The following is a 13361-nucleotide window of genomic DNA, read 5'->3' on the forward strand; positions in this document are numbered from 1 at the left end:
GTCAATAAAATATAAAACACTCAAACATTTCACCTGGAAATCTTCTTTTTTTCAAACTTAATTACACTCTAAAGCGTAAAAAAGTTTTATTATTGTAATGTTTAAGTCGGACATCGGGAAAGGACATATGACGTCAAACTGGAATGGGAAAAGACTAGATCGGGATTTTTTTGATTTTACACATTGAGAGTGATGACCAAAAATTCCTAAAAGTTTGCCAAACACAGCTAACTTAAAGGTAGTAGATTACTGAGGCAGAAAAGCCTTAGTTTTTTGAAAAATTTAAAGTTTTGTTAACAGTTAATTTATAAGTATGCACATATCAATGATAACTCAAGTCAACACAGAAATGCTGTCTACTGGGCTGGTGATATCCTCGGGGAAGTGATGTCCATTCTTACTCGTAATAAAACCTATAATTTCATTCAAAATCTTATTTTTCAACAAATGGAAGTGACACGAAAATGGTTGCATCTTTTTAGTTCAAACTGTCCGCAGACACAAGTAAAAGACAATTTACAAATACGTTACAAATCATTATAATTCATTTTTATATCAAGCTTTTACTAACTGCAAAACTATGTTCGTATAAATAAATTCATATATCACTAATCTATTTTTGCATGTGTTTGCAATTTTAGGTTTCCTCATATACTTTGGAAAATTTGGAACACTTTTGAAAATTGTTTATCTATAATAGTTATTAAAGGTTCTAGGATTATAATTTAAAACGGCAGACGCGCGTTTTGTCTACATAAGACTCATCGCTGACGCTCAGATCAAAACACTTAGCATCTATAAGCCATGAACGCCATATTTATTTAGGAACTTTTTTTTTACATATAGTTTCATTTATAGCCTTCTGGATAGGCGGCACAGACATAGAAAAAGAGGGCGATTGGGTATGGTCCACTAGTCAGACTGATATCACCTTTAATGACTGGAGTATCGGACAACCAAACGATTTGCAGGGAAATGAAAATTGCCTTTACATGAGATCAGGAGTTAACCTTGAATGGTATGATAGGCCTTGTACACGTCTATCTCGTTTTATCTGTGAAAAAAGTAAGCTTTGTTTTTCATCTGTAGTCGATTCAATAAATAGAGTGTGTACAATATATATATTTGCGAAAGCAAATTTACAGATCTAACATTGTTGGGTTGATGTTTAGACGAGTTGTATATACATTATGTACACAGCCATGTATCACCATCATTGATGGCGATCCGATGGATACATCTGTTGTAGGGTTGTCACTGACTCAGACGTACTTATGAATATAATTATTTTCTGTGACTGTATCTTACATTAATTTGTAGGATCCTTTACTATAGATAATTTAGCTGATCTGTAACAATAACATCTTCATGCCTTATATATCATGTACTGTAGTACGCCGCTAGATTAAAACTGACGTGGAAAGGTAACACATGGCCAGCGAAAACTCTTTTTTTGAGAGCCCAGGTGGTCGTGTGGTCTAGCGGGACGGCTGCAGTGCAGGCGATTTGGTGTCACGATATCACAGTAGCATGGGTTCGAATCCCGGCGAGGGAAGAACCAAAAATTTGCGAAAGCAAATTTACAGATCTAACATTGTTGGGTTGATGTTTAGACGAGTTGTATATATATATATATATATATATATATATATAGATTAACACATTGTTCTGCCATGACAAAATGATGATCGCCAAAACTACTTTTTTTTAAATTTTAGAATGTACATTTTCTGTCTGAGTAGCATTTGCCTTTTTCTTTTGTGATGTCACTCATTATAATTCATTTTTGATAACACCTGTTGTACATGTGGCTCATGTTGTATTATATCTCTAACATTACATTTATAAGATTTTAAAATTCTTTGTCTGTCAATCTTGTCGTTAGTATTTTCGCATATTATTTCAGTTGCATAATGGCTAGCTATTAATCCATCATTTTTTTTTTAACAAAATGCCTGTACCAAGTCAGGAATAATGCAGTTGTTGTCCATTCGTTTGATGTGTGTGAGCTTTCGCTTTTGCCATGTGATTAAGAATTTTCAGTTTTTTTTTTTTTTTTAGATGTTACGTTTTGCATTGACATCATGCTTCATTTGTTACTTCCATTCTTTGTTAGGCGTTGTTCTTTTGTAAGAAGTTTTCCGGAAAACTAAAATGACAGGCACACCTTTGTAATAGTGGTTATATGTACCTGTAGTCATTAGTAAACACCTTGATTGATATATTTTTCGTTTCCAATAACTCATAGTATTACATCATGTGCATGTTTGTTAACTTAATCATTCGTTAAATCAAATATATTCTTAGTAATTATTATGCATTGACATTTTTTCTTACAGACTTATTTAATTGAGTGGAAACCATACAGACAGAAGAGACAAAGATGACATCTTTAAGAAAGACAATGCTTTTAGTGAACCAGTTGTTGTATAATGAAAATGTTATCCGCAGAGTGTTCAAATGTTACTGAAATTACGTGATTACTTGATATAATATTGTACTTAATTCAATGTACTTTTAAACTTTTCTGTTTATTTACACTCTATATTTATTTATTGATAGATGTTTTTTTAGAAATAACACCAGGTTCAACCCATCATTAGTTTTAAAATGGCTTATATCAAGTCAGGAGTATGAACCTTTTTTTTTTTATATCAAATAGGCCGTTCCTATGTATGTTGATGTTTTGTTTTTGCTGCACACTAGTTTTTTGTTGTCCCGTTTTCTCTTAAAGTTGATGTATTTCCCTCTGTTTAGTTTGTAACCCGGATTTGTTTCCTCTTATCCATATACGTCTTTTGAACAGTAGTACAATACTGTTGTACTAAATTAGAGATTTTCTAAGCTCGTTCACTATTACTGCAGCCAATTTAAATACCAAGTACATGTGCTACCTGTTGCCATCATACCTGGTATTTTAAACGCTTTGTTGTGTAACTCTGAAATGCTGATAAATACAGACGAGGTCGTGAAAATGAAAATAGCATATGTTTGATTTTGCTATTTGATGTGGTTTAAATTTTCATTAGAGTTCAGTTTACTTGTGTTTTTTACTTTCTTTTAAACAACCAACCACCTCATCCAGTCACACAAAAATACCAGGTATGTACTAAGATAAGCAACACCACGGGTGATCACCACAAGTTTGTTTCGTGGAGTTCGTATTACTTAGTCTTCTATTATGTTTTGTGTACTATCGTTTTCTGTTCTCTGACTTTTTCAACCTTGGCGTTGTCTTTTCTTTTTGATAAGTATGAATTTCCCTATGGTATCTGTCGCTCCTTTTTAGAAAAAAAATTATAGATTTAATGCGACAGAACTGCTTTCTTGCTATACCTTTCTCATTGACGACCAATGCCATGAACATTTAAGGCAGGAATATACATTATATTCTATATTAACTCTATATATTGTACTTGTTATATATAATGTTAATAAAAGTAGTATTGGTTGCTTGAATTATTTATCCAAAAATGTCCAAAGTGCAAAGTATAGTTTGTACAATAAAGCGTCGAAAATTTGTTTAAAATTTTGGATGCACTAAATCCAGGAAAACTTCTCTCAAAGATAATACCAAACTGTTTAACATTGATAACAAATTGTCTATATTGAATTACGGCCTGTTTCATTCCTTGTCACATAGACAATAACTATCAATACCAAGTAGTAAACAACAAACTAATAGAACCGAAAGACATTTACATCAACAGTTACAAAAAACAAAAACAAAAACAATACGGACTCTACTAAATACCGGCAGTGAAATCAGGTGCTCCGAAAGGGTAAGCATTTCCTGCACTGCATACGGCACCCGTCGTGTTATTTCTTTGTTCATTTCGGTAATGATGGATGGTTATTATGACTGAGGAAGAATATCAGATCTGACACACTTTTGTCATAATGGCCAATCAGCTCGTGATGACGACCGTAACATTCCTTGAGTGATGACCTCAATTTGATTGATTCATAGTCCTGTCTAAGCAATTTTTGAGAAAGCAGTATTCCTCGTGTAACAAAATCAACGTACTATGAGCTAGCTCTAGAGTAACTTATCAATTGAGACACATATGCTTCGCATGCTGGTGCCACTGGGATGTTGCATTATTTATTCCGTATTTGCACAATAAAGTCAATCATATATAAGTATAGGCCTACGACGTTGAATAGTTCCAAACAGATAAATATTATGATAATTTTTCATGATATGTTGGTAAAAAGATACCTTTAAAAACTGAATACAACATTGAAGACACAATACATGCCTTCAATAATGTTTTGATAAGGAAAACAAAATGATCGATTTTTTTTTCTACAGATAAATATCATAATTATTTTTTTATGCTATATTGGTAAAAAAAGGATACCTTTAAAGACTAAATACTACTTCAATGACACTATGAATGCGTTGTAATTAGCTCTGTGATTTTTTTCTACATACTACATAATGTTTATTTGATCATTTCTATTAGATTCTTTGTTTACAAAAATTTACACTTTCTGAAAAACAAAGCAATATATGAAAGACAAACAGAGTATCTAAAACTAGGCTTATCTCAGATACACATATATTAGCTTTGAAACCTAAAACATTGTTATCTTTTGACCACGTTAATCAATAAAAACAACGGAAAGGTGATGAATTGAAACCCCATTGAATGATCAGTGAGTTCATGGACCATTTGCAATTCAATTACATTTAAACGACTTACCATTCTGTCTTTTTTGTTAAAATACTAACGTTTGCATCAATTTTGTATACAGTACACATTTAGCATTGTCAAGAACACTATTCTTGTCCATGTATTGATACAAAAAAAATAATAGACCGACAATTAAGCTTCAAAAGGGGTCAATTAAGCTTCAAAAGGGGTCATATCTTTTTCCAAAAAAATATTCTGATCCCAAATATTATAAAAATCAATACATTGATGTCAAACAGATGACAAAAATATGTTCTGATTCCTGATTTTCCAAATACCGTATATAAATAAAGGCAACAGTAGTATACAACTGTTCGAAACTCATAAATCGACAGAGAAAAACACAAATCCGGGTCACAAACTAAAACTGAGGGAAACGCATCAAATATAAGACATTAAATAATAACAACGTCCAACAAAAACGCAACATTAAAATGTAACACACACAGAACCAAACTATAATATAACAATATCCATTTTCCTGACGTCGTACAGGACATTTTAGAAAAACAAATGGTGTGTTGAACCTGGTTTTATGGCATGCCAAACCTCCCCAGTTTATGGCAATGTTAAATATAACATTAGAATGACAACATTACATTGAAAGACTACATTACAAATAAATGGGTGAATATTTAGGACAGGGAAATAAACAAATAATAGATAACAAAAGGTACCAGGTTTAAAATTGCAAACGCCAGACGTGGGTTTCGTCCACACAAGACTAACCAGTGACGTTCGGATAAAAAAATGTCAAGAGTCAAAACAAGTTCAAAGTTGAAGACCACGGGGGTCGAAAAGTTTCAAAAAGTTGTGATCAATACGGCTAGTGTGTTTTGCCTGAGATAAGAACATCCTTATTATTTAGAATAATTTATACTTTTACAAACATTTTAAAAGTGGTTATCTCGGAAGAAATATTTGTGTCACCAATTTTGGACGGTTAGCTGCAAATTAATGATATCTAGACACGTGTTTAATACTGACCAACACTATTAGAGACATATATAAAATCATATATATGCCGATACATATCTCATAACAAGACAAAATCCACTTTTCAATAACTTTACGTTCACTAATGAAACATGATGAAATAGGAAATCTATGTTTTTTATAAATTCGTTTTGATATATAATTCTTATATATAGAGTTCGTATATTTGGGATCACACGTAATTTTTATTTTTTTATTTTTTCTTAGAGATAATGTGTGGAATGGCCTGTTTATTTTAAATGTATTCTACCCATGCTGTTTCCGTTTCTCCCCAAATAAAAACTAAACATAAGCTTGCTTTGAAGTCATTTTTATTCAATACTTACTTGCGCAGTTATATTTAAAAAAAAAATCTAAAATGTGAACACATATCTTTGACTTAACATGGTACTTTATTAAACTTCAATTTTTTAAGAAGATAAAAAAAACTGAAAGGAAGCAAACTACATTTACTGAATTATGACCATTTATGTGTCTAATCTGTTTGCTACCTCTTCTTAATGCAAAATGATCTACTTCTTTCTTGAAACGTCGAACAAGACAGATACAAAACAAACGTATTACAAACTACCGTTAGTTGAAAAGTGTTTTGTGGCATGACAAGCCTCCCACTTTAATTGCAATGTTAATAATAACATAGAAATGACAACATTACATGACAATTAAAATATTATAGAAAAGAAAGAAAGGTGCTTGAAAGTTCACCAGCAATTTACCAAAAGAAAAAATGAAGATACACAATTTATCGCGCAAATTCGTAAATATATTTAACGTGCAAAAATTCTGAATTCAATGGATCTCCCTTTAAAATGCATTTCCATGGATAATTAAGGTGACAACTTGGATACTTACAAAAGTTAGAAAAGATACCCGTTCATAGGATATGAATAAAAAATAAAATCACAAAAATACTGAACTCAGAAGAAAATTCAAAACGGAACATTCCTAATCAAATGGCAAAATCAAAAGGTAAAACGCATCAAACGAATGGATAATAACTGTCATACTAGTATTCCTGACGTTGTGCAGGCATTTTCCCATGTAGAAAAAGGTGGATCGAATCTGTGTTTTTTAGTTTCATTTACACTGCAACATTCGCTTCCATAAGCACTGCCTTTCTGTCCGTGCCACATAAGTAAACAATTATAACTCGTTTTTTTTATAATCATATTTTTTAATTTCACCTTGACAACTTTGAAGTCATATGTGAACATTTGATTATTCTACGCTTTACACTTGGATCATGCTCAATTGAAAGATTGACTACAAAACACAGATTTTCGCAAAAAGAATGAAAAGATAAATGTAGAAACATATTTTTTTGTTTTGGCCCATGACAAACCACCGAATATGTGTCATCAAAATGTCAGATTTTGTTGAATAAAGAACACTTTTGATGAGTTTGGTGGATTTATATTTCAGCAGACAGACGATATTGCAATTGTAACTAATCGTGCATCTCTACTAGCAGACTTGTTTTTGTACTTATATGAAGCCGAATTAATACAGAATCTTCTCAAGGGCAAAAAGAAAGTTATATTTAATATGTTTTACAGTATATTGATGATGTCATGCCACTAAAAAAACAACATTTCAATGAGAGCTTACATCTTGTATATTTCGATGAACTTTACAATTAAGGTTAATAACGGAGGTATAAGGTCTGCTCTATATCCTGATCTTTTCCTCGATATTGACACAGAAAAAACTAGAATCAATGACAAACGTGATAATTTTAATTTTCTAACAGTCAACTTAAATACGTTACGTTCGTGCATGTTCGCATTATATTGACTTCACTAAAAGGGGTATGCTCCTTAAAAAAGTCCTCCTGGAAGAAAGTCTAAAATCGACACTACATACTTTTTACATTCACTATCTATAATTGGTTGATTATTACGAATTGCTGGTGTATCAACTCACTAGCGACACGTTTTTGCGATTAGAAACCAGTGTAATCGTCTGATCGATATTGCTATTTTTCCGAGTGTGGACTGGAATAACGGGTGATGTATGGATAGCAGGAAAAGCTTATCTTATCTTCGCATCCAATATCGCTCTTTGGATTTAATGCAGTTCTCTTAGTTTTTGTTTTTAAAATTAATGTTGTCTCTACGAGATTAACACATCGACAAACAACAGTCGTCTTAATTCACAGGAAGGCAATTGACAACACTCGGTAATGTGAAGACGTAAACTAGTTTTAAAGGGTAAATACAAAACAAAGTTAAAATATTTGTTTTAAAACATCAATCAATGATGAGGGAACCGTTCACATACTAGTACATTCAAAGCACCGCCACATGCTCTATATGCCCGTCTTTGCCATAAATCTGTAATGTAATGGGTGACGTTTGCAGCTGTCTGACTACTATATTTGTTTTCGTTTATTGATGATGTATAATAGTTATCAAAGGTACCAGGCTTATACCAAGGTGTTTGGTTTAGTTTCTGTTTTCCATGTTGTCATACCGGGGCCTTTTATAGCTTATTTCACGGTATGTGTTTTTCATTAAAGGCCTGTAATTGTTCACATCTTTGTCTTTGGATACTTGTCTTATTGGCTATTATACAACACGAATTTCATACAAGTGTTAAAAGTGTTCGTATTTAGGTTTTACAATTTTGCAAATGTAGAGCCAAAATGGAGAACTTCCAAGCCATTTAAAACATCTTAGTTGGATTGGCTCTGTAGAGGTACCGCGTCCGTGTGTACACAGCGCATCTGAGCATTGTAAAGAAAAGTATCTCTGAAGAAGAAATTGAAAGAATTTGATATGATAAATATTCTATAATTCCTCATTATAGCACAAGAAGACCTCGGGTAGCTAGGTCGAATGCACAAGAAGTATCAATAGAAATAATAAGTCTGTTGAAATAGTTATCAAAGGTACCAGGATTGTAATTTACATACGACTCATCATTGACGCTCATATCAAAATATTAATAAAGCCAAACAAGTACAAAATTGAAGAGCATTGAGGATCCAAAATTCCAAAAAGTTGTGCCAAATACGGCTAAGGTAATCTATGCCTGGGATAAAACAATCCTTAGTTTTTTGAAAAATTCAATGTGTTGTAAACAGGAAATTTATAAAACGAAAATGACCACATTAATGATATTCATGTCAACACCAATGTGTTGCCTACTGGGCTGGTGATACCCTCGAGGACGAAACGTCCACCAGCAGTAGCATCGACCCAGTGGTGTTAATAGTTATCAAAGGTGCCAGGATAATAATTTAGTACGCCAGACGCGCGTTTCGTCTACATAATACTCACCAGTGACGCTCATATCAAAATATTTATAAAGCCAAACAAGTACAAATTTGAAGAGCATTGAGGATCCGAAATTCCAAAAAGTTGAGCCAAATACGGCTTAGGTAATCTATGCCTGGGATAAGAAAATCCTTTGTTTTTCGAAAAATTCAATGTTTTGTAAACAGGGAAATTTATAAAAAAAACAAAACACAGATTATTGATATTCATGTGAACGCCAAAGTGTTGACTACTGGGCTGGTGATACCCTCGGGACGAAACGTCCACCAGCACTGTTATCGACCCAGTGGTGTAAATAGTTATCAAAGGTACCAGGATTATAATTTAGTACCCCAGATGCCAAAAACATCAATTAATCTAGCAAACCCAACTGTATAATGTCAATGAACATGACCAATATAATTGATGATTAGTATGTACGTTATTCATAATCAAAACCAGGTGTTCTATTAAAAAGAGAGATATTCCCTCCAACTAACTACAATTACCAATCTTACACAGGAAACCTCTTTAAAATTCTTGCAATACATATACTATTGTTAATGTATTTAGTATATCGACATTGTTTTCAAGGGTGCTTTCTATCTGATATTAACACATTTTGCAGTCGTCAGATTGAGAAAAATAAATAGTGTATTGACCTAACAGAAAATTAGCGAAAAGAAAAGTCTACAAAAAACTACTAGTACAATGAAAAATATGTTGAAACACGCATATTCTACAAAAAACCGAGGTCTATTCTTTTTAAGTAGGCAAGTGTAAGTATATGAATATTAAATCAAACATTGTATACTTGAATAAGAAATGTTAAAAAGTTGTCGTATTACGCTCAATTAAATTGATAAAAATAAGAAAGTGAAGTCAAATAATGTTCTCATTCTTCCCTTGTAGTTATCTAAGCATTCAGATATTTACGAAAACAATTTGGGACTAAAACAGCAGAACTCGGTTATAAGTTTTTCTATGCCTCTCGCATGTCCAAAACCTTCAACATTTTTCTTTACTGAAATTGTGTTGATATAACATCTTTTGATAGTTTGGGTTATTTCCATATTTTCTTAACTCTGAATCGTTATGGTATAAAAACTATTCTATTTCTGGAGACCGTTTGTTTCCATCTGGAAGTTTTGTATGGTACTAACAGGTGTTCTTCATTGACTTTAATTATTTCTATGCTTAAGAGCTATTTATTAACAAGTAGCAATTTTCAATGCAATAGAACATGTCCATTTGATATTCTGTTTACGAATGATTTTTAATTTTTTTTTCGTATAATCTTTATATTCTATTGTCTAAATTAAATACAGTTGTAACAATTACAATGTATTATTTCATTTCCTTAGCCATTTACAAAATGCATTGCCTGTGTTTTGTACATATTTGTAGAATAATATACAAATATTGACTCAAGACGTTAAATTGTTGATGACATGCACATTTTATAACTAGTTTTCATGATTTATCGGTAAAACCAAGATATCGTTAAAACTAAATATTTCAACAAAGACACTATAAACGAGTTCAATAAAGTTTTAATTCGGAAAATACAATTTTCGATCAAATTCTTTGTGTTTCTCACTTCTTACCATTTCTTTTTCATTGATAATTCCTTATTTTAAAAATTGGATTGCCTCATTTTTATTCTAAATGATGTAAGTGATTTATAAACGTATTTACTATAAATGTATGATTGTATTTACTTTATAAAAATGCAATTACTATTTGTATGCACTTTATCGGTTTACAATGTTACATGATACAAGTATAACATGATAACTTAATTTTGTATAAAAATAAGGAGTAGTGGTATGCTTGTAAAGGGGACACGAAAAATCACGGAGAAAATATAACTGGTCACCAATCAGAAAAAAACTATATCGTGTACTGACTGATTTATTCTTAGATTCATGATTTTTTTTATCAAATGTTAGCGGCTTTGAACTAGCTCTAAGTAACTGCGAGTACTCTCAGATCTGTACTTGGTGTCTTTTTTATTGGGTGGGTGTATACGTACCCGGCCACGTACACTTGCATTGTAGTATTTGTATTTTTATCCATCTGATGAGTTAAATATTTTTCAACCTGAGGAAGTTAACACTAAGTTTCATAATATCATCTTAATTTATAAACGGTGAATTTTAGAACGGTGTGTGATAAGTCATATAAGAGAGAGACAAAAGATACCAGAGGGACAGACAACATAGAAAACTAAGGCATAAGCAACACGAACCCCACCCAAAACTTTGGGAAGATCTCAGATGCTCCGGAAGGGTAAGCAGATCCTGCTCCACAACTGGTGATGGCGTCCGTAACATTAACGAAATAACGAAGGAATGATTTCAACTTCACCATTTGGAACTCTTGGTTTAATAGCTTCCTTGTGAGCAGCAACCCTCTTTCAAGAAAATCCTGAAAGGAAATGCAAGCACGGGAATATGGTATCAATTGGGAGATATATACCATGTATACAGGTGCTGCTGGAATGTTGCTACTTAGAAACGGACAGTTCACAATTGGAAAGCTGAAATTATCTCTTTTGTCGTAAAGTTTTGTTTTTAACCGACCCTCATTGTCAATTTCTAGATGTAAGTCAAAATAAGAGACCGACTTAACTGTATCGGTTGTATCCTTTATCACTAGTTCAATGGGATAGATGCGTTCAACATAGTCACCAAATTTTAAATTATTTAGTGAAAGAACGTCAACTATATAGCGGAAAGTAGAGTTAAAGGATATCGTTAACTTCTTATATTTCTTCCTAAAAAGTTCCTATATGAAATCAGCATCACAATAATAAAGAAACAAGTCGGCAAGAAAAGGGGCAAAATTTTTTCCCATTGAAATGCTGACAATTTGTTGAAAAACACGTCCTCCGAACAAATATGTTGTCAATCAAAAAATCAAGCATCTTGATAATGTCAGTTTCAGAGTATTTTTTGTTTGAATCAGAGTGATCCTTCGCAAAGGATTTATCCCTCCATTAGACAAGATACTTGTATCTACGTTGACCATTCTTTTTTATGAATCAAGGCAATACCAACTCTTTCATTTTGTCTTTTAGTTTGGAATGTGGAATACTTGTGTAAAGTGTAGAAAAGTCAAAAGTTTTGTTACTATTGACAGATGGAAGAGAGTTAGATTGTATGTACTCTTATAGATCTTTGTAATATTTAAGTATCCATATCTAATTCACCTCTAGAATAGGCGGTTTCACAATAACTTTGAAACACGTCTTTGATTGCTGATTAAATAGATGTTAATAATTTAGAAAGAGGTTTCGTGGAGCACTTGGAAGACCCAGCAATATACCGTTGTTTGTGAGGACACTTATGTAGTTTAGGTATCCAATACAGTGATTGAAGATCAATTTCTACATCTTTGGTTAAAATTCTAAAGGAACATAGAACAGACCTAGGATTATCCAGGATTTCCTCTTTGGTAAGTGTCGTGAGGTTATATGCTGAGTTTCCAAGTGAAGTATCAATACGTAGTTCGTTTCTCAAGCACTTAATATAATGAGTTTAACACACAATAACGATATTGTTTGGGGCTTCATCTGCGGGGACAACAACATACGTGTCATGGAGGTAGGATAAGTGTTTTGCAACCTTTAGGTCTTTAAAGATTGACGTAGCATGGGCATTGATAGACCCATTCAGTTTCTTAATTCTGATTTGTATCAAGGCCTCACCGCCTCAATCCATTCAGAAAGAGTGTCTACATATCAGTACCAGAGTACTATCTACTGAGTCCACCAAACCCTCCGGGACTAATAGTCCACCATCATAAGTATCGACAAAGGGCAATACATATATAGAATAAATAACAATTTATAAATTTCGTGCGACTGAATTGCTTTATTGGATTAACCATCAGCTCAAAGTCTAATTATTGAAAACCAAAAATCTAAAAGAACCAAAAATAATAGTTTTATAAAAATGAAAGACATAAAAAATATCTGATGGTTTACTTACATTTTTTTTTATAATTTCAAATGTATAAACAGACAATTTTTTAAAGGTTTGTTGTAAATCATGTCAAACCCAACGTACTGACTACTGCGCTGATGATACCCTCGGGGATTGATAGTCCACCAGTAGAGGTATTGGTCTAAATCTCCAAAACATATAACTGAACTAAAATAAAAACATATTACAACACTACAAACAAAGGACAGAGGCTTCTGAACATGGACAGTCGCAGAAATATGAGGTATCAATATAAAAAGGAAGATGTGGTATGATTGCCAATGAGACAACTGACCAGCAAAGACTAAAATGACACGGACGTTAACAACTATAGGTCTCCGTACGGCCTTCAACAATGAGCAAATCCCATACCGCATAGTAAGCCATAAAAGGCCCCGATATGACAATGTAAAACAATT

Source organism: Mytilus edulis, chromosome 14 (assembly GCF_963676685.1).
Source record: "Mytilus edulis chromosome 14, xbMytEdul2.2, whole genome shotgun sequence".
Lineage (NCBI taxonomy): Eukaryota > Metazoa > Mollusca > Bivalvia > Mytilida > Mytilidae > Mytilus > Mytilus edulis.